Here is a 19119-nt window from a genome sequence, read left to right on the forward strand (position 1 = left end):
TCCGCCTTTCCTTTGCTGTCACTCCGGTCGCTCGGCTGTCCTCCGCCTAAGAGAATACACGGGTGTCTTACAGCTCCGAGGAGACGAGTCTGCCTAGATGAGTAGCCTGCCTCCCTGCCTCCCTCGGTACGCGGCCGCACCGTGCTTTGGATTACGCGTGGCGACCCTGCGGTGCCCGTCGGCAGCCTGACCTGCCGCGGAGCGCAACGAGGGATCTTTCCTCACCCGGCGAGGCAGGCGCTCTCTTGCCTGCAGCGGGAGGCAGCTGCCGGCCGGAGAGCCTTCCATCTCTTCTTCTTCTTCTTCACCTTTCTCTGGCCATTCCAGCTTCCCTTAGGGCAGCTGCTGTCCACGGCCGGTAAGCGCTCCGCCGCCTGTCCCTTTTCGCCCCCACGCCACGAGGCGAGCCAGGCCAGGCACAGGCGAGGCGGGTGCAGTCGACGGCATCCCCAAGGGAGGGACGGGCAACCACGTCCTCAGCGCGGCCTGGGAGAGGGAAAGAAAAAGCAGTGGCCGTTACTACCGGAGGTCGGCCCTGGCCGGAGACCCTCCTCCTTCTGCAGGGGCTTCCGGAGACGCCGCTCTTTCCCCGCGCTGCTGCCGCTGCCGCCGCCGCCAGCACCCCTGTTCAGGAAGAAAGCGGCACAGGCGAGGGCCAGCTTGCCGCCTTCACGCCAGGGCTCGGGGGCGGCCTGGGGCTGCCGGACAGGCTTCCGGAGAGTCCGACCGGTAGCGCTCGTCTCGGGACACCGGGCAACGCCTCGCCGCGCGCGCGCGCGCTCTCGTAGCACGGCCGCACCGCTGCTCGGGAGCGGCTGGAAGCCTGCAGAAAACCACTCGAAACCGGCAAAAAAACCCCAACCTCGCGCTCCTGCGAGAGCAAGTCGGGCTGTCCGGCAGCCACGTCCGCGAAAACGACGCCTCCCGGCACGCACTGGCAAGCGCCGCGTGGCAGCCGTTAGAGTGCCGTAAGACTACACTTCCCGGCGTGCTCCGGGGAGCCAATATGGCCGACCAGCAGCCGCGTGCCCCAAGACTGCAACTGCCGGCGTGCCGCGGGAGGCAGCCTTCCACGCTTCCTGACCCTGCGGGGACACCGTCCCGTGCCCTCACCCCAAAGCCGACTCACCCGAAAGCCCCGCCGAGCCGCGACGGCAGCCCCGAGCTCCGCAGCGCGGCTCCGGGCTGGCGCCCCCCTCCCGCCTCCCCTCAGCCACCTCCGAAAGGCGCGGACGCCCGCCGGCTCCGGGCAGCCCCCGCCGCGCGGCTCCGGACGGTCTCCCCGCCCGGTTCCGACACGGCGCGCACCCCCCCCACCCGCCGCACGGCTCCGGGCAGCCCCCCTCCCCTCTGTGACACGGACCCCGCCGCCCCCCGCCCCCCCGCCTCTCCTCGGAGGCGGCACCGCTGCCGCCGCCCTCCTCGGGGCTTTCCCCGGGACCCGCCGGTCCGTCCCGCTGCCCCGCTCACCTTCTCCCTCCGTGCAGCCGCAGCCCGGCGACGCCTCCGCTCCTCCCTCGGCTCACAGCAGCCCCTGCACACCGGCTGCCGGCAGCCGGTTCCGGGGAGGGGGCGTGGCGCTGCACTGCGCATGCGCGGCGCTGCCGCTGCAGTACCGAAATTTGGTCACTAGGCGGCAGCACCGAGCGAGCATGCGCTGTGCGATGCGTGAGGGGCGGGGCTTGGCGTGCGTCAGGGGCGGAGTTTGCGTGAGGGGCGGGGCTTGGCGTGCGTCGCGGGCGGAGTTTGCGTCGGGGGCGGAGTTTGCGTGAGGGGCGGGGCTTGGCGTGCGTCGGGGGCGGAGTTTGCGTGAGGGGCGGGCTTGGCGTGCGTCGGGGGCGGAGTTTGCGTCGGGGCGGAGTTTGCGTGAGGGGCGGGGCTTGGCGTGCGTCGGGGCGGAGTTTGTGTGGGGGCGGAGTTTGCGTGAGGGGGCGGAGTTTGCGTGAGGGGCGGAGTTTGCGTGGGGCGGGGCTTGGCGTGCGTCGGGGCGGAGTTTGCGTGAGGGGCGGAGTTTGCGCGGGGCTTGGCGTGCGTCGGGGCGGAGTTTGCGTGAGGGGCGGGTTGGCGTTCGGGCGGAGTTTGCGTCGGGGCGGAGTTTGCGTGAGGGGGGCCGTGCGTCGGGCGGGGCGGAGTTTGCGTGAGGGGCGGAGTTGCGTCGGGGGCGGAGTTTGCGTGAGGGGGGAGTTTGCGTGAGGGGCGGAGTTTGCGTGAGGGGCGGAGTTTGCGTCGGGGCGGGGCTTGGCGTGCGTCGGGGCGGAGTTTGCGTGAGGGGCGGGGTTTGGCGGGGGGCGGAGTTTGCGTGAGGGGCGGGGCTTGGCTTGCGTCGGGGCGGAGTTTGCGTGAGGGGCGGGGTTTGCGGGGCGGGGCTTGGCTTGCGTCGGGGCGGAGTTTGCGTGAGGGGCGGAGTTTGCGTGAGGGGCGGGGCTTGGCGTGCATCAGGGGCGGAGTTTGCGTGAGGGGCGGAGTTTCGGGGCGGAGTTTGCGTGAGGGGCGGGGCTTGGCGTGCATCAGGGCGGAGTTTGCGTGAGGGGCGGGGTTTGCATCAGGGGCGGAGTTTGCGTGAGGGGCGGGGCTTGCGTGAGGGGCGGAGTTTGTGTGGGGGCGGAGTTTGCGTGAGGGGGGCTTGGCGTGCATCAGGGCGGAGTTTGCCTGAGGGGCGGGGCTTGGCTTGCATCAGGGCGGAGTTTGCGCCGGGGCGGAGTTTCCATGAGGGGCGGGGCTTGGTGTGCGTGAGGGGCGGAGTTTGTGGGGGCGGAGTTTGTGGGGGGGGCGGAGTTTGCGGGGGGGGGGCCCGGAGTTTGGCATGGGTCAGGGGCGGAGCCAAGAAGCATCACTTTTGGATCCCGAGGATGCGAGCAATGTGACCTTGTTGAATACGTTAATACCCCCACACACACCTCCTCCCCTGCCCTCCATCACGGCCCCTCGCCCCCCCCCCCCCCCCCGCAAAGGAAGCGCCAACGCAGCCGGCACGGCAAAAGAGACCGCAAGCGTTTATTCAGTCACACACAGAGCCGGTTCCGGGAGAGACTCCGCACCGGGGCTCGGGGCCCGGCCCTGGGGCACCTCGGCTGTCCTACCCGGAGCCACGCTCGCCAGTCCGGCGTGGAACAGACACACGGTCGGTCCGTCAGGCTGCTGGAGAGCTGGGCTGCTATGTGCAGGCTGCCGCCAAAACCGAGGAGCCAGCTGCAGGACGCTAGAAGAGAGGAGAAAAGGGGCAGCCAGCTGGATGGGGGGGGCGGCGGCGGCGAGCGAGAAAGCACGAGGCAAGGAAAGGGACGGCGAGTGAAGGACGGGGACAGGGAGCCTGACAGAGAGGGAGGAAGAAGCGGCAGGAAGAGAGGCAGCGGGACGGTGACCGACAAACCAGGACGGGGAGCGGGACAGAGAGGCAGAAACGACCCTGGGCGGGCAGCGCCACGGCGAGGGAGGAAAAGAGAATAAGGGCAGGGAGCCGGACCGAGAGGTACGGCGAGGGACAGCGGCACGGGGAGCAGGACAGAGCAACAGAGAATAAAAAAAGGAAGCGGGAGCGTGAGAGAACCGGGCTGGGGAGCAGGGAGAAGGAGAGATAAAAGGAGAGAGCAACAGAGGGAAAGAGGACCGGGGAGCGGGACGCTGGGGCAGAGTGAGAACAAGAGGGGCAGGGAGCAGGACAGAGGGGCAGAGGCAGAAGGAGGACAGAGGGACAGAGAGACAAAAGAGGGAGACGAGGACTGGGCAGAGGGGAGAGAAAGACGGGGGCAAGGAGCAGAGACACCAAGGTGCCAGGAAAAGGACGGTCAGATGGAGCGAGAAACAGGGTCGGGGAGCAGGACAAAAGGACAAAGAAAAAGGCGAGGAAGAAGGAAGGAAGGATAAAGGTGGGACAGGGAACGGGACATACGCAGCGAAACAAAGCAGAACAGAGAAGAGAGGACAGGGATTGAGGAACAGAGAGAGAGAGACGCAGGCTGGTACACAGAGACGGCGAAGGTAAGCAAAACCAGCGACGGGCAGGAGGACCTGGTTCTGACAACCCATCGCTCCCGGTGTCGCTTCCACGGCCTCAAAAAATGCGACGTGCCGCAAGACAAGAGAATGGGAGAGTGAAAGCAAAGGCACGGGAAACTTAACGCTCTTAGTAATTTCACTGAGCATCACAGCTTACAGTTACTCAATGTCTTCCGGTGTCACAGGGTGAGGTACAACTGATTTCGTCTCCATATCTCTGGACAGAGCTTTTCTCATATCTGGGGGGGGGGGGGGGGGAAGAAAAAAAAAAAAAGATATTATAAGACGACAGTCCTTGCACAAAGCCACGTTCAGCGAATTCTCTATTACAATAAGGTCGTTTCTAACCCAGAAGATTTCACAGAATCATAGAGTATCTCAAGTTGGAAGGGACCCATACGGATCACCGAGACCAAGCCCCCGCTCCACGCGGGACTACCTAAAACTAAACCGTGCGACTAAGAGCATCGTTCAGACGCTCCTTGAACTCCTGACAGGCTCGGTGGCTGCGACCGCTTCCCTGGGGAGCCTGTTCCGTGACTGACCGACCGCCCTCTCAGTGAAAAGCCTTTTCCCAACGTCCGGTCTGAACTTGCCCTGACGCAGCTTCGTCCCGTTTCCTCGGGTCCTAGTGCCGGTCACCGGAGAGAGCGGAGGTCAGCGCCTCCCCCTCCGCCGTCCCCCTCGAGGAAGGTGTAGACTGCGATGAGGTCACCCCTCGGCCTTCCCTTCTCCAAGCTGAACAAACCAAGTGACCTCAGCCGCTCCCCCTAAGTCTTGCCTCGGAGACCTCTCGCCATCTCGGTCGCCCTCCTCCGCGCACGCTCCCAGAGCGTTGTTCGGCGGCACCGCTCTCGACTGGAACCTAACGCTGCACGTAACTCAACTGAGCGGAAAGGAAATGACGGGCTAAAGGGACAAATACACGATTTAAGGCAGCCGCAACGATGGCAGATGTCTGTCCGTAGCCCTTCTAGTTATTTCACAGCGCTCCTGCGTATCAAACGAACGGTACCAGAGCAGAAAAGGTATACGGCGTGGCCACGTTACCCCTCGGGGAGGACGGCGAAAGGAGAGAAGATCTAGAAAGAGGAAGCAGCTGGTACTTCGCTTTTGGTAACAGAATTAACATCAACACGTTCCTTCCCTTTGAAATTGAAAACGCCACCCAATTCTCTGCCACTGTTGACCACCGACACTTGTAAATTTCTAGTGAAACAGCTGAGGAAAACAAAGTTTCAGGTCCCTGGCTAGGGGAAGAAACCAGGCAAGCGCCGCCGTTCCTTCCCCCCGACAACACTAGCAAAAAAAACCAGCCGCTGGGGGCGAGCGTTCCTCCGAAAGAAAAATCAGGTGAGAAACCGCATTTTTATTTTCAGCTTACCTACAGGATAAATGTCTTTGTAGTTGCTACAAAACGTGTAAACTGCACAAAGATTAAGTTTTGTAACCGATCTAAGGTTCAGTACGAAAAACTACCTAAAGGAGTACGCAAAGTCCCACTCATCAACAATTATCTGACCCTGTTTCATATTAAAAAAAAAAAAAAAAAAAAAAAAAGTAACGCTAATCACACAGACAAGCCCAGGAACCCTCCACATGAGAATCTTTCCGTTCAGCCGGAGGCAGAACGAGTACTTACCACGGGCATCCTCATCTGGCTCTCCGCTGCTAGCAGAGCGGCACGCCAACGCTGTCCGGTACACGCCGTAGTACGCCTAGTTGCTTCTACGTATTTACCGCCGCCTGATTTGATACTCTCACAAAGAGATCGACGAAAAAGCCACCCTTTCTTTGAAAAAATAAAAACCAAAACCACACAGTTAAGGAACGGTAGGCGAACGTATTTCTAAATCATAACCCACGGCTTGCAGGCAGACCAAGAGCAGCTCTGACGATGCGGTACGCTCATCAAACATCTTTCACGCAGGAATAACAGATGTACTCCTTTACCACGGGACGCAGCCGGCACAGGGACAAATTTCATGCTGTTTTTGTCACACGACCGTCCTTCTGCACCAGCCAGTGGGTTCAGAATTAAGGACAGGACAGGCTAAACGCTCACACGAGCCTCCTATCCGTAAGAAACTATTAAAAATAGAAAAAAAAACTTCCACGTTTTAGATCGCGTTGCCTTAGGGACTGCCTCCTTCAAAGCCTGCCTGTTGGGGGGGGGGGGGTGGGGGGGCGCGTGTGCGCGCACGCACGCGCGTGAGGCGTGGAAATCGGTCGCAGAATTCAGTTGCCTAACGAGAGACGGCCCTTCTCCTCGCAAGGCAAACGTTTCAAAACGTCGCACTCTTTTCCGATTTTACCGGCTGGTACTGGGGTTGCCCTACCAGCATGAGTTGGGGACCCGTCCCTCTGGGTCCGTGCGACGCCAAATTAAATATTCTGCAAGTAACCGAGCAGGAGATGGAAAGTAAGCTAAGATGCTCTCTGCCGTACAAGGTTTGTTCGCCATCGTCCCCGAGGGAATCGCACAAAGCCCACGCTTGCCGAACCGGTACGTCGGAGGCCCTACGGGAAACGGCGCTGACGTTTCGCCAAGCTCTTCTCCTGTCAAGAAGAGGACCTTTTCTGCGGCATCCCTATTGGCGTTCGGCCTGCTTTCGGCTCATTCTGGCAGGTCAGCTTTCAGAGAAAGCCTGAGATTTCAAACCGCCAAGCAACATTCACCATTCTTGCTCTCTGACTACGGGGAATTTCAGCGAATCGGAACGCTACTTGGAGCCACGTTCCGGGTCTGTTTCGCCGCAAACCAAATATCTAAGCCACGGACCGGGCGCCCGTAGAAAAATTACTTTAAAAGATTAAAGACAAGCACAGTACTCACTTTTCTGAAATTTCTTCCGGTAGCGCCATCAATTTAGCGGCCGAACCCAGCCGTCGAAATTCCGGTGCAACGGAGCGAGCAGGAACGCGTCCGTGCCGCTCTTCCCTGGCCACGGAGCCTTCCGCTCTACCCGTTACTGCGAACGTACGGAGCATCGGCGCAGCAGCACCTGTGGAATAACGCACCGCCCACAGCTATACAGAAGAAGAATCCGAGACGACGGTAGAAGACCCCAGACCAAAAGTCACCGCGGGACTAAGGGACGCGCGGACAGCGCGCGAGGGGCGGGTGTCCGGGACCCAAGCGTGGAACGGCCCCGGGATTTCTTTGTTCGGGGTCCCTCTCTTTGGAGGCGCCCCGCCCGGGCCGATCCCGCTGCTGCACCTTTCAGTTACGTTAATTATTTTACAAAATCCGACACCCGGAGACTGCTGCCGGAAGCCTCGGGTCGAGCCCGAAGGAGGAGGAGGAGGAGGAAGCGCGCCCGAGAAGAAGCGTGCGCGCGACACCGTGAACGGGGTGCGAACGCTGGGGCGGCAGCTGCTCCTCCTCAAACAGAGACAGAGAGAGAAAGAAGAGGGGGAAAGCCACAGGGTACAGAGGGCGGAAGTGGAAAAGAGGGGCCGGGAGCCGGACAGAGGGAGGTGGAGAAAGAGGCCGTCGGAAGGGAAGGGACGGGCTGCGGGGCAGAGGGGGACTTGCCAGCGCCAGGTTCGCGGTTCCACCCGATAATCGTAAAGGTCTCTGCCAACCTCGACGATTCGGTCGCTTTAAAAAACAATCGGGATCTCGAGGCGGACCGAGGGAGAGACGGAGAATATAAAAACGGTCGCGGCTAAGAGGGCAGAGAGGGAGGAATCGCGAGACAGGGAGAGGCAAGCCGGGCAGGGGAAAAAGTCCCGACAGGCTTCTGCAGCGACAGGGAGGAATTGAAGATTCGAGAGAGGGAGCTGGACAGAGAGAGAGACGGGGAAAGGTAAGACGGTGGCGAGCTACCGGGCAGAGAAGCAGAGTTTAATGCCGGGGACCGGGAGAGGGACAGAGAGGGAAGGAGAAAGGAACGAAGGGACGGGCTGCGGGGCAGACAGGGAGGAAGGAAGGAAGGAAGAAAGAAAGAGGGACAGGGAGCCAGACGAACCGCGACGGGGAAAGAAAAAGGTACCGACGGGCTAGGAGGCAGAGAGGGGAGACTTTAGAAAAACAGGGACGGGGAGCGAGACGGAGCCAGACCGAAAAAAGGAACCATAGCGACGGGTGCCGGGACAGAGAGGCGGGCCTTCAAAACGAGGGGCAGGGAAGAGGCTCAAGAGGGACGGAGAAAGAGAGAGACTCACGACGACTCGCTACGGAGCCGAGAAGGAAGACCTCGAACAACAGGAACGAGGAGCCGCACAGAGAGAGCCAGAGATGGCAGAAATACCGACAGGCTACAGGACCGAGGGGGAGGAATGCAGAAACAGTGGCTGGGGGCCGGACAGAGAGACAGGGAGAGAGAGAAGGAAACAATAGCCACGGGCTACGGGGCAGAGAGAGCGAGGACCTAAAAAAGGTGGGGACAGGCAGCCCGTCAGAGCGAGATGGAAAAAGAACATAGCGGGGAGCAGAAAGCAAACCAAAAAACCCCACAGCGGGGTGGGAAAGCGAGGGGGGCAGAGGAGGGCCCGCGACGCAGAGGAGAGGCGATGGGGCCCCGCGGGCCCAGGACTCACCGCAGCTCTGGCTCTCGGCGCTGCCGGGAGAGCTTGCCAGCGCAGACGCTTCTTTCTCCCGCTCTCCGCCTTTCCTTTGCTGTCACTCCGGTCGCTCGGCTGTCCTCCGCCTAAGAGAATACACGGGTGTCTTACAGCTCCGAGGAGACGAGTCTGCCTAGATGAGTAGCCTGCCTCCCTGCCTCCCTCGGTACGCGGCCGCACCGTGCTTTGGATTACGCGTGGCGACCCTGCGGTGCCCGTCGGCAGCCTGACCTGCCGCGGAGCGCAACGAGGGATCTTTCCTCACCCGGCGAGGCAGGCGCTCTCTTGCCTGCAGCGGGAGGCAGCTGCCGGCCGGAGAGCCTTCCATCTCTTCTTCTTCTTCTTCACCTTTCTCTGGCCATTCCAGCTTCCCTTAGGGCAGCTGCTGTCCACGGCCGGTAAGCGCTCCGCCGCCTGTCCCTTTTCGCCCCCACGCCACGAGGCGAGCCAGGCCAGGCACAGGCGAGGCGGGTGCAGTCGACGGCATCCCCAAGGGAGGGACGGGCAACCACGTCCTCAGCGCGGCCTGGGAGAGGGAAAGAAAAAGCAGTGGCCGTTACTACCGGAGGTCGGCCCTGGCCGGAGACCCTCCTCCTTCTGCAGGGGCTTCCGGAGACGCCGCTCTTTCCCCGCGCTGCTGCCGCTGCCGCCGCCGCCAGCACCCCTGTTCAGGAAGAAAGCGGCACAGGCGAGGGCCAGCTTGCCGCCTTCACGCCAGGGCTCGGGGGCGGCCTGGGGCTGCCGGACAGGCTTCCGGAGAGTCCGACCGGTAGCGCTCGTCTCGGGACACCGGGCAACGCCTCGCCGCGCGCGCGCGCTCTCGTAGCACGGCCGCACCGCTGCTCGGGAGCGGCTGGAAGCCTGCAGAAAACCACTCGAAACCGGCAAAAAAACCCCAACCTCGCGCTCCTGCGAGAGCAAGTCGGGCTGTCCGGCAGCCACGTCCGCGAAAACGACGCCTCCCGGCACGCACTGGCAAGCGCCGCGTGGCAGCCATTAGAGTGCCGTAAGACTACACTTCCCGGCGTGCTCCGGGGAGCCAATATGGCCGACCAGCAGCCGCGTGCCCCAAGACTGCAACTGCCGGCGTGCCGCGGGAGGCAGCCTTCCACGCTTCCTGACCCTGCGGGGACACCGTCCCGTGCCCTCACCCCAAAGCCGACTCACCCGAAAGCCCCGCCGAGCCGCGACGGCAGCCCCGAGCTCCGCAGCGCGGCTCCGGGCTGGCGCCCCCCCCCCCGCCTCCCCTCAGCCACCTCCGAAAGGCGCGGACGCCCGCCGGCTCCGGGCAGCCCCCGCCGCGCGGCTCCGGACGGTCTCCCCGCCCGGTTCCGACACGGCGCGCACCCCCCCCACCCGCCGCACGGCTCCGGGCAGCCCCCCTCCCCTCTGTGACACGGACCCCGCCGCCCCCCCCCCCCCCCGCCACTCCTCGGAGGCGGCACCGCTGCCGCCGCCCTCCTCGGGGCTTTCCCCGGGACCCGCCGGTCCGTCCCGCTGCCCCGCTCACCTTCTCCCTCCGTGCAGCCGCAGCCCGGCGACGCCTCCGCTCCTCCCTCGGCTCACAGCAGCCCCTGCACACCGGCTGCCGGCAGCCGGTTCCGGGGAGGGGGCGTGGCGCTGCACTGCGCATGCGCGGCGCTGCCGCTGCAGTACCGAAATTTGGTCACTAGGCGGCAGCACCGAGCGAGCATGCGCTGTGCGATGCGTGAGGGGCGGGGCTTGGCGTGCGTCGGGGGCGGAGTTTGCGTGAGGGGCGGGGCTTGGCGTGCGTCGGGGGCGGAGTTTGCGTGAGGGGCGGAGTTTGCGTGAGGGGCGGGGCTTGGCATGCGTCGGGGGCGGAGTTTGCGTGAGGGGCGGGGCTTGGCGTGCGTCGGGGGCGGAGTTTGCGTGGGGGGCGGAGTTTGCGTGAGGCGGGGCTTGGCGTGCGTCGGGGCGGAGTTTGCGTGGGGGCGGAGTTTGCGTGGGGGCGGAGTTTGCGTGAGGGGCGGGGCTTGGCTTGCGTCGGGGGCGGAGTTTGCGCGAGGGGCGGGGCTTGGCGTGCGTCGGGGCGGAGTTTGTCGGGGGCGGAGTTTGCGTGAGGGGCGGGGCTTGGCGTGCGTCGGGGGCGGAGTTTGCGTGGGGGCGGGGTTTGGCGTGCGTCGGGGGCGGAGTTTGCGTGAGGGCGGGGCTTGGCTTGCGTCGGGGCGGAGTTTGCGTGAGGGGCGGAGTTTGCGTGAGGGGCGGAGTTTGCGTGAGGGCGGAGTTTGCGTGAGGGGCGGGGCTTGGCGTGCGTCGGGGGCGGAGTTTGCGTGAGGGGCGGAGTTATCGTGAGGGGCGGGTTTGGCATGCATCGGGGGCGGAGTTTGCGTGAGGGGGGGGGCTTGGCTTGCGTCGGGGCGGAGTTTGTGCCGGGGGCGGGGTTTTACGTGAGGGCGGGGGGTTTGCGTGAGGGGCGGAGTTTGCGTCGGGGGCGGGGCTTGGCTTGCATCAGGGCGGAGTTTGCGCCGGGGGCGGAGTTTGCGTCAGGGGCGGGGCTTGGCTTGCATCGGGGCGGGGTTTGCGTGAGGGGCGGGGTTTGCGTGAGGGGCGGGGTTTGCGTGAGGGGCGGAGTTTGCGTGAGGGGCGGGGCTTGGCGTGCGTCAGGGCGGAGTTTGCGTGAGGGGCGGAGTTATCGTGAGGGGCGAGTTTGCAGCATCAGGGGCGGAGTTTGCGTGAGGGGCGGGCTTGGCGTCGTCGGGGCGGAGTTTGCGTGAGGGGCGGGTTTGCGTGAGGGGCGGAGTTTGCGTGATGGGCGGAGTTGTGTCGGGGGCGGAGTTTGCGTGAGGGGCGGGGTTTGGCGTGCATCGGGGCGGAATTGCGTGAGGGGCGGGGCTTGGCATTGCATCGGGGCGGAGTTTGCGACGGGGGCGGAGTTTGCGTGAGGGGCGGAGTTTGCGTGAGGGGCGGGGCTTGGCTTGCATCGGGGTGGCATTGGCACGGGGGTGAGTTACATGAGGGGCGGGGCTTGGCTGCATCGGGGCGGAGTTTGCGTGAGGGGCGGAGTTTGCGTTGGGGCGGGGCTTGGCGTGCATCGGGGCGGAGTTTTTGTGGGGCGGAGTTTACATGAGGGGGCTTGGCTTGCGTCAGGGCGGAGTTTGCACCAGGGGCAGCGTTTCCATGAGGGGCGGGCTTGGCGTGCCTAGAGGGCGGAGTTTGCGGGGGCGAGTTTGCGGGGGGGGGCCGGAGTTTGCATGGGTCAGGGGCGGAGCCAAGAAGCATCACTTTTGGATCCCGAGGATGCGAGCAATGTGACCTTGTTGAATACGTTAATACCCCCACACACACCTCCTCCCTGCCCTCCATCACGGCCCCTCGCCCCCCCCCCCCCCCCCCCCCGCAAAGGAAGCGCCAACGCAGCCGGCACGGCAAAAGAGACCGCAAGCGTTTTATTCAGTCACACACAGAGCCAGTTCCGGGAGAGACTCCGCACCGGGGCTCGGGCCCGGCCCTGGGGCACCTCGGCTGTCCTACCCAGAGCCACGCTCGCCAGTCCGGCGTGGAACAGACACACGGTCGGTCCCGTCAGGCTGCTGGAGAGCTGGGCTGCTATGTGCAGGCTGCCGCCAAAACCGAGGAGCCAGCTGCAGGACGCTAGAAGAGAGGAGAAAAGGGGCAGCCAGCTGGATGGGGGGGGCGGCGGCGGCGAGCGAGAAAGCACGAGGCAAGGAAAGGGACGGCGAGTGAAGGACGGGACAGGGAGCCTGACAGAGAGGGAGGAAGAAGCGGCAGGACGAGAGGCAGCGGGACGGCGACCGACAACCAGGACGGGGAGCGGGACAGAGAGGCAGAAACGACCCTGGGCGGGCAGCGCCACGGCGAGGGAGGAAAAGAGAATAAGGGCAGGGAGCCGGACCGAGAGGTACGGCGGCGAGGGACAGCGGCACGGGGAGCAGGACAGAGCAACAGAGAATAAAAAAAGGAAGCGGGAGCGTGAGAGAACCGGGCTGGGGAGCAGGGAGAAGGAGAGATAAAAGGAGAGAGCAACAGAGGGAAAGAGGGACCGGGGAGGGGACGCTGGGGCAGAGTGAGAACAAGAGGGGCAGGGAGCAGGACAGAGGGGCAGAGGCAGAAGGAGGACAGAGGGACAGAGAGACAAAAGAGGGAGACGAGGACTGGGCAGAGGGGAGAGAAAGACGGGGGCAAGGAGCAGAGACACCAAGGTGCCAGGAAAAGGACGGTCAGATGGAGCGAGAAACAGGGTCGGGGAGCAGGACAAAAGGACAAAGAAAAAGGCGAGGAAGAAGGAAAGAAGGATAAAGGTGGGACAGGGAACGGGACATACGCAGCGAAACAAAGCAGAACAGAGAAGAGAGGACAGGGATTGAGGAACAAGAGAGAGAGACGCAGACTGGTACACAGAGACGGCGAAGGTAAGCAAAACCAGCGACAGGCAGGAGGACCTGGTTCTGACAACCCATCGCTCCCGGTGTCGCTTCCACGGCCTCAACAAATGCGACGTGCCGCAAAGACAAGAGAATGGGAGAGTGAAAGCAAAGGCACAGGAAACTTTTTAAAAAGAGCAAAAAACGCTCTTAGTAATTTGCCTGAGAATCACAGCTTACAGTTACTCAATGTCTTCCGGTCTCACGGATGAGGCAGAGGTACAGTTGATTCCATCTCCGCATCTCTGGACAGAGCTTTTCTCATATCTGTGGAAAAGAAATAAAAAAAAAAAAAAAAAGGCAAGCTATTCTAAGACGACAGTCCTTGCACAAAGCCACGTTAAGTGAATTCTCTGTTACAATAAGCTCATTTTTAACCAGAAGATTTCATAGAGCATCTCTAGTCAGAAGGGACCCATAAGGATCACCGAGTCCAAGCCCCCTGCTCCTCGCAGGACTACCTAAAACTAAACCGTGTGACTGAGAGCAAGTGCTGATCGCGCGGTACGCTCATCAAACAGCTTTTGCACCGGAATAACAGATGCGCTCCTTTTCCATGGGACACATCCGGCACAGGGACGAATTTCATGCTGTTTTTGTCACGCGACCGTTCTTCTACACCAGCCAGTGGGTTCGGAATTATGAACAGAAAGGACAGGACAAGCTACGCACCCACGCAAGCCTCATATCCCTAAGAAATTATTTAAGAAAACAAAAAAAATAATATTGCAAGTTTTATATCGCATTGGCTTAGGGCCTGCCTCCTTCAAAGGGGGGGTGCGCAGGGGGGGTCAAGTGTGGAAATCGGTCACAGAATTCAGTTGCCTAACGGGAGACGGCCCTTCTCCTTGCCAGGCAAATGTTTCAAAACATTGTCCACTGTTGCGATTTTACCAACTCCAATCGGGTTGCCCTGCCAGCATGAGTTGGGGATGTTTCTCCGTGGCTCCATTTGATGCTAAATTAAATTTTCTGCAAGTAACAAGTAACCGAGCCCGAGATGGAGAGCAAGCTAAGATACTGCCTGCCGTACAGCATTTGACAAGAAATGAGAAGTGGGATGAGATAGCACACGCAGATTTGTTCTTTGCGTTGAGAAGTGATTGGAATGTTAGAAAGAAATCTGGATTGATGGATTCGGAATACCAGAAGGGAATGCATGCTTTAACCGAGGAAAAAAAAGGGGAAAGAGCGTTTGCGTTGTACCGATTGTAAGAAAAGGGAAAAACCCGTCAGAAGTCACGGAGGAAGGTGTTTGGCTATCGGTACCCTCCCCGAAAGAAGCAGAACGAGATTCCCCAAGTGAGGAGGAGGCGGAGGAAAAGGAAATTAGTTCGAGCGCCCGCCGGCACCGCGCACGTCGGGGGGCAGAGGCGTTTCCTTACCGGGAAGCAGCAACGAGCTCCCCGCGGCGGCGGCAGCAGCAGCACCCTCTCCCCGCGGGCGCTGCAACATCGCAATGCCGTTACCGGCGGGCGGCAACGTGGAGCGCGGCGGCGCCTTCCCGCGGTCCCGCCGTTCGGTCGCCGGGGGGCAGGAGCCAGCGGCGCTCGTGCTGCAGTACCGAACGTTGGTCACCAGGCGGCAGCAGCGAGCCGAGAGTCGCGCTGCGCTGCGCATGCGCGGCGCCCCCAGCTGCAGTACCGAAAGTTGGTCGCCGGGTGGCAGCACCAAGCTGCGATGCGTGCTGCGCATGCGCCACGCACTTCCTGCAGTACTGCAATTTGGCCACCAGGTGGCAGCACCGAGCTGATAGGCGCGCATCACCGCGCGCGCTCTCGTAGCACGGCCGCACCGCTGCTCGGGAGCGGCTGGAAGCCTGCAGAAAACCACTCGAAACCGGCAAAAAAACCCCAACCTCGCGCTCCTGCGAGAGCAAGCCGGGCTGTCCGGCAGCCACGTCCGCGAAAACGACGCCTCCCGGCACGCACTGGCAAGCGCCGCGTGGCAGCCATTAGAGTGCCGTAAGACTACACTTCCCGGCGTGGCGTGGAATGAAAGATGCTGTACCGCTGTCCTTCATTTCTGTTGGGCCAGACATGCTACCAAAGCTGCACCAGCAGCGTGTTCCGCTTAGTGCTGAATAAGAAAACAGAAATATGTGTTGGAAGCAGCCTTCATTTACAAGACCTCCACTTCCTGTGGTAATTGCTTTCTGTATATCAGTTGCAATTCCAAATCACCAAGACCCCTAGGATATCTCTCTGACCTAGTCACTGAAGAGAACTAGAAGAGTCCTGAAATGTACAAAAAAAAAAAAAATTAGGTTGGACTGAACAAACAGTGCCTCAGAAACTGTAGTTAACACCTTAGAGAATACCTAGGTGGCTAAGAGTCAAATAAATAGCGATACAAAATAAGAAGCACTTCAGGAAGGGTGGTGAGGGAATTAGAAGGGTCCAAAGAGAGTAAGAGGGACAAGAGAAAGCCCACTCACACAACAAGGGATGAAGGCGGTGGGCTGTGGACACCAGATGGGTCCTCAAAAGACTGGACAGGCAACAGAACGCTCTGGAGCACCAGACATCCTGGAGGGGCTCAAGGGCCACAACAGGGATCCTAGGTGGGGTAGAAGGCTAACAGTGCTCTAGGGCACAAGGAAGGCCTGAGAATGAGTTGTGAGGAAACTCAAAGGGTCCAAATGGTGCTACAAGGGCAAAAAAAGGGTCAGGGAAAAAATGAGTAACTTGGGAGGGGTTTAGAGTAAAGCACAGATATTTCAGAGGGCCAGAGACTGAACATGGGCATCCTAGAGAGCATAGTTGCAGAACAGAGTGCTCTAGGGTACAAAGAGGCCTCAAGGGAGATGGGGGAACTACAGAGACCGAAATGGGTCTACAGGCATAAAAGAAGGTTCAGAGACAGAATGAGAGCCTCTGGAGGGGATGCAAGATGAGTACAGATGTCATCAGAGAGAGAAAGAACTCGAGACATACTAGATGGTGTAGAGGGCAATAAAAACATTCTGGAGTACAAGTTGGTCTCAGGAGGCTTCCCAAGGGCACTACTGTGGTCCAAAGGGAGTAAGAGAGCAAATAAAAATCTCCGAGACAGAGTAAGACATGCAGGAGGGGCTCTAAGAGGACCAGGCAGGCAACAGAAGGCTCTGGGGCAATCTCCCAGCAGGCTGCACAGAACAAGGTGTCTGACTGGAATCCTAGTGCCAGAGCACTACATCTCCTGGTATGTGGTGCGAAACAACATGGCTGACCGGAAGTCCTGTATTGGAAGACTGCATATGCCGGCATGCAGCTCAGAACAACCTGGTCGACTGGAAGCTCAGTGCCCAGTGCAGAACAATCTGGCTGGCCAGAATCCCAGTGCCAAAGGACTACAACTCCCGGCACACCGCGGCGTGTACTGCAGTGTGATGTGTAAAAACTACATACAGGTCGTGTCTCCTGCCCAGACCCGGAAGCACCTACAGAAAGCAGAGCGCCGCTCCATGATCCCCAACTCCGGCCCAGGGTCCCCAGCAGCTCCATGATCCCCAACACCAGCCCAGGGTCTCCAGCAGTGCCACTACTGGCCTGCAGTTCAGCTCTGACCATGTCCGAGCCTCACCACCACCACATACACCCCCACTGCGCTCCGGCACCACGCTCTGCTTCCAGAATGGCCCCATACCATTCCAACCCCCTTCACCTCCCCTTCCTCCTTGTGACTGGGCCCCTCTGCTTCAAGGCTGCCCTGACTTGGCCCTGTGTCTGAGTTACCCAGGACTACTCTGACTCCTGGCACAGCCCCAGCACCCCGGCAGCTTTGCACCGCTTTGGTGTGGCCCCACCGTGACTCTGGCCCCTCATTGTCACCATGTATTCTTCCACCTGCATCCTCCCATACAGCCCCAAGCCAGTTCTCCCTTTGCCCCTTACATGCTGGGCCCCCCACTGTTTCTATGACAGAACCTGCAGCCCAAGCACAAAACAACCACCCGTGCTCACCTGCTTTGCAGTTGCAGTCATAGTTCTGGTGCCAGCTGGTAATGTTCAATGATTCCCCCACATGCAACCATCCCCCAGGGGCACACCTATGTGCCCCCAGTTGCAGCCTTGCCCACCAGCCCCTTGGCTCACACCTGCAGCCCATGAGAGAAACAGGTGCCATCACCATGATCTCCATCAGGGAAAGCTGGGCCTCCCAGGGCAGCAGAGGTGTGTGCTGGCTCCCAAGAAGAGCTTGCTGAAAGCAAAAGTGCATGCCCTGGAGCGTGCAAATGGGAAGGAGTAGTAGTATTAAGCAGACAAGAGAACAAATGGGGAGCCTAGGAGTGCAACAAAAGGTAAAAAAAAAAAAAAAAGGCAAAAAAAAAGCAGCACCATGTGATGATGGGGCAAATGAATGACTCTGGGAGTGAGGAAAGGCAAATGGAGGGCCTTGGTACACACCAAAGGTCTCCTAATGCATGCAGTGGGGCTCAGCGGGGCCAAGGGGAAGTCAGCTATTGTCATGGAAACTCCATCTCCTGCCCCTGCCAGCAAAGGCCTTGCCACCAGACACACCGGGGACATCTCAGGATGCTGACAGCAAATCCAGGGCCGACCTCAGGACAAAGCACTGGAGGAAGCCTGGCTGCCCCCAGGATGATGCAAGGTGTTTGTAACAGTGAATGTCAACGGCATGGTGAGAAAACCCCCCTGCAGCCCTGTGAACAGCACTGGGGTTGTCCTGGAACATCGAGGAACCTTGAAGTGGTCCAAGAGCCTTTGGGACTGGTCCCCAGCCTCTCAGACACAATGTGTAACCTCTTCCCTGGAGCACTGTGTTGAGGCACTTTTTACTGAGCACAAAGGGACATGAGTACCTCACTCTACAAAGGAAGGTGCCACAAATTTAGCAAGCCCTCACAGGTATTCAGAGATGGAACAAATCCATGAGCTGCCTGCCCTGCCACATCTCCAGTCCCAGTTCCTCCATTCATCACAGACACTGTTATATTGATGGGGGGGAGCGGGGAAGAAAATTTGCACTTGCGGTATTTATTTTCACTCACAGCGTACGAAAGTCTTGTTTTGCATTAGCTGTATAATTATTACATTTATACAAACATTTTATCTCTATAGTGTATTATCTTCATACTTAATAAAATCATGCATGCACTAAGAGGACTGAGGGATGGGGGAGTCGTATGAGGAGTCCGAAAGAGTGGAGACTGCTTAGCCTTGTGAAGGGAAGGCTGGGGGGGTGGGGCGTGAATCCGATTAATGTGCGTAAGTACCTGATGGGAGGAAGTAAAGAAGATGGAGCCAGACTCTTCTCAGTGGTGCCCAGGAACAGGAGAAGAGGCAATGGACACAAAGTGATATACAGAAAATGCCATTTAAACATGAATTTTTTTTTTTTTTTTTTTTTACTGTGAGCATGGTTAAACAGTGAAACAGGCAACCCAGCGAAATTGCAGATTTTTCACCCTTGAAAATATTAAAAACCTGACTGGGCATGGTCCTGAGCAATCTGCTCCACTTGACTGCTTTAAGCAGGATACGTGTGGGTGGTGGTGTTTGGACTCATGCTCCCCAACACCCTCAACCATTCTGTCATTTGATTGACTGGAGGACTCTGGGGCGTACGAAAAGAGCAATGGGGGGGTCCTGAGGAGTTTGAAGGGCAGATGGAGAATCCTCACAGCAAACAGAAGACTCTGGGGTGCACGGAAGGGCAACACGGGACATATGATGCACAGAAAGGCAAATGAGGACACCAGATGAGCAGAATGCCCTGGGTGCAAGGGAGGCAGACGAGTCATGAGAAGACAGAGTGGCAAATCAACGGGTCCTGAAGGAACTAGATGACTGGGGAACTCTGAAATGGAGGGATCCTGAGGGGGATCAGAGGACCAACGAGAGGGGGGTCCTGATGGAACTAGAAAATGAAGAGAGAGGGGATCCCAACTGGAGCAACAGCACATGAAGGTGTCCCGAGGGGATCACAGCATAAGCAAAGGGCTCTGGGGTGCAATAGAGGCAAAGAAGAGGGCTCTGTGGTAGCCTATAAGGACAATGCAGTAGCCCTGAGGGGTTCTGAATTCCAGTGGAGAGTTGTGGGGCATAATGGAGGCAAATGGTGTCTGGGTTGCGCCAAAAAACCAAATTGAGGGGTCCTGAGGGAACCAGAAGGCGATTGGAGGACTGTGTGGGGTGTACCAAAAGAC

The 19119-nt window shown here is 60.1% G+C and overlaps 1 long non-coding RNA gene across 1 annotated transcript; it reads right to left on the reverse strand.

Moving 5' to 3' along the window:
• Positions 1 to 279: 279 nt before the first annotated feature.
• Positions 280 to 6151, reverse strand: LOC129200332 (uncharacterized). Its single transcript, XR_008574860.1, has 3 exons — positions 5639 to 6151; positions 4160 to 4235; positions 280 to 486 (listed from the first exon to the last, which is right to left on the reverse strand). It is a non-coding gene; the product is annotated as an uncharacterized LOC129200332 (long non-coding RNA).
• Positions 6152 to 19119: the final 12968 nt, after the last annotated feature.

The sequence above is a fragment of the Grus americana genome, unplaced genomic scaffold (genome assembly GCF_028858705.1).
Source record: "Grus americana isolate bGruAme1 unplaced genomic scaffold, bGruAme1.mat H_53, whole genome shotgun sequence".
Classification (NCBI taxonomy): Eukaryota; Metazoa; Chordata; class Aves; order Gruiformes; family Gruidae; genus Grus; species Grus americana.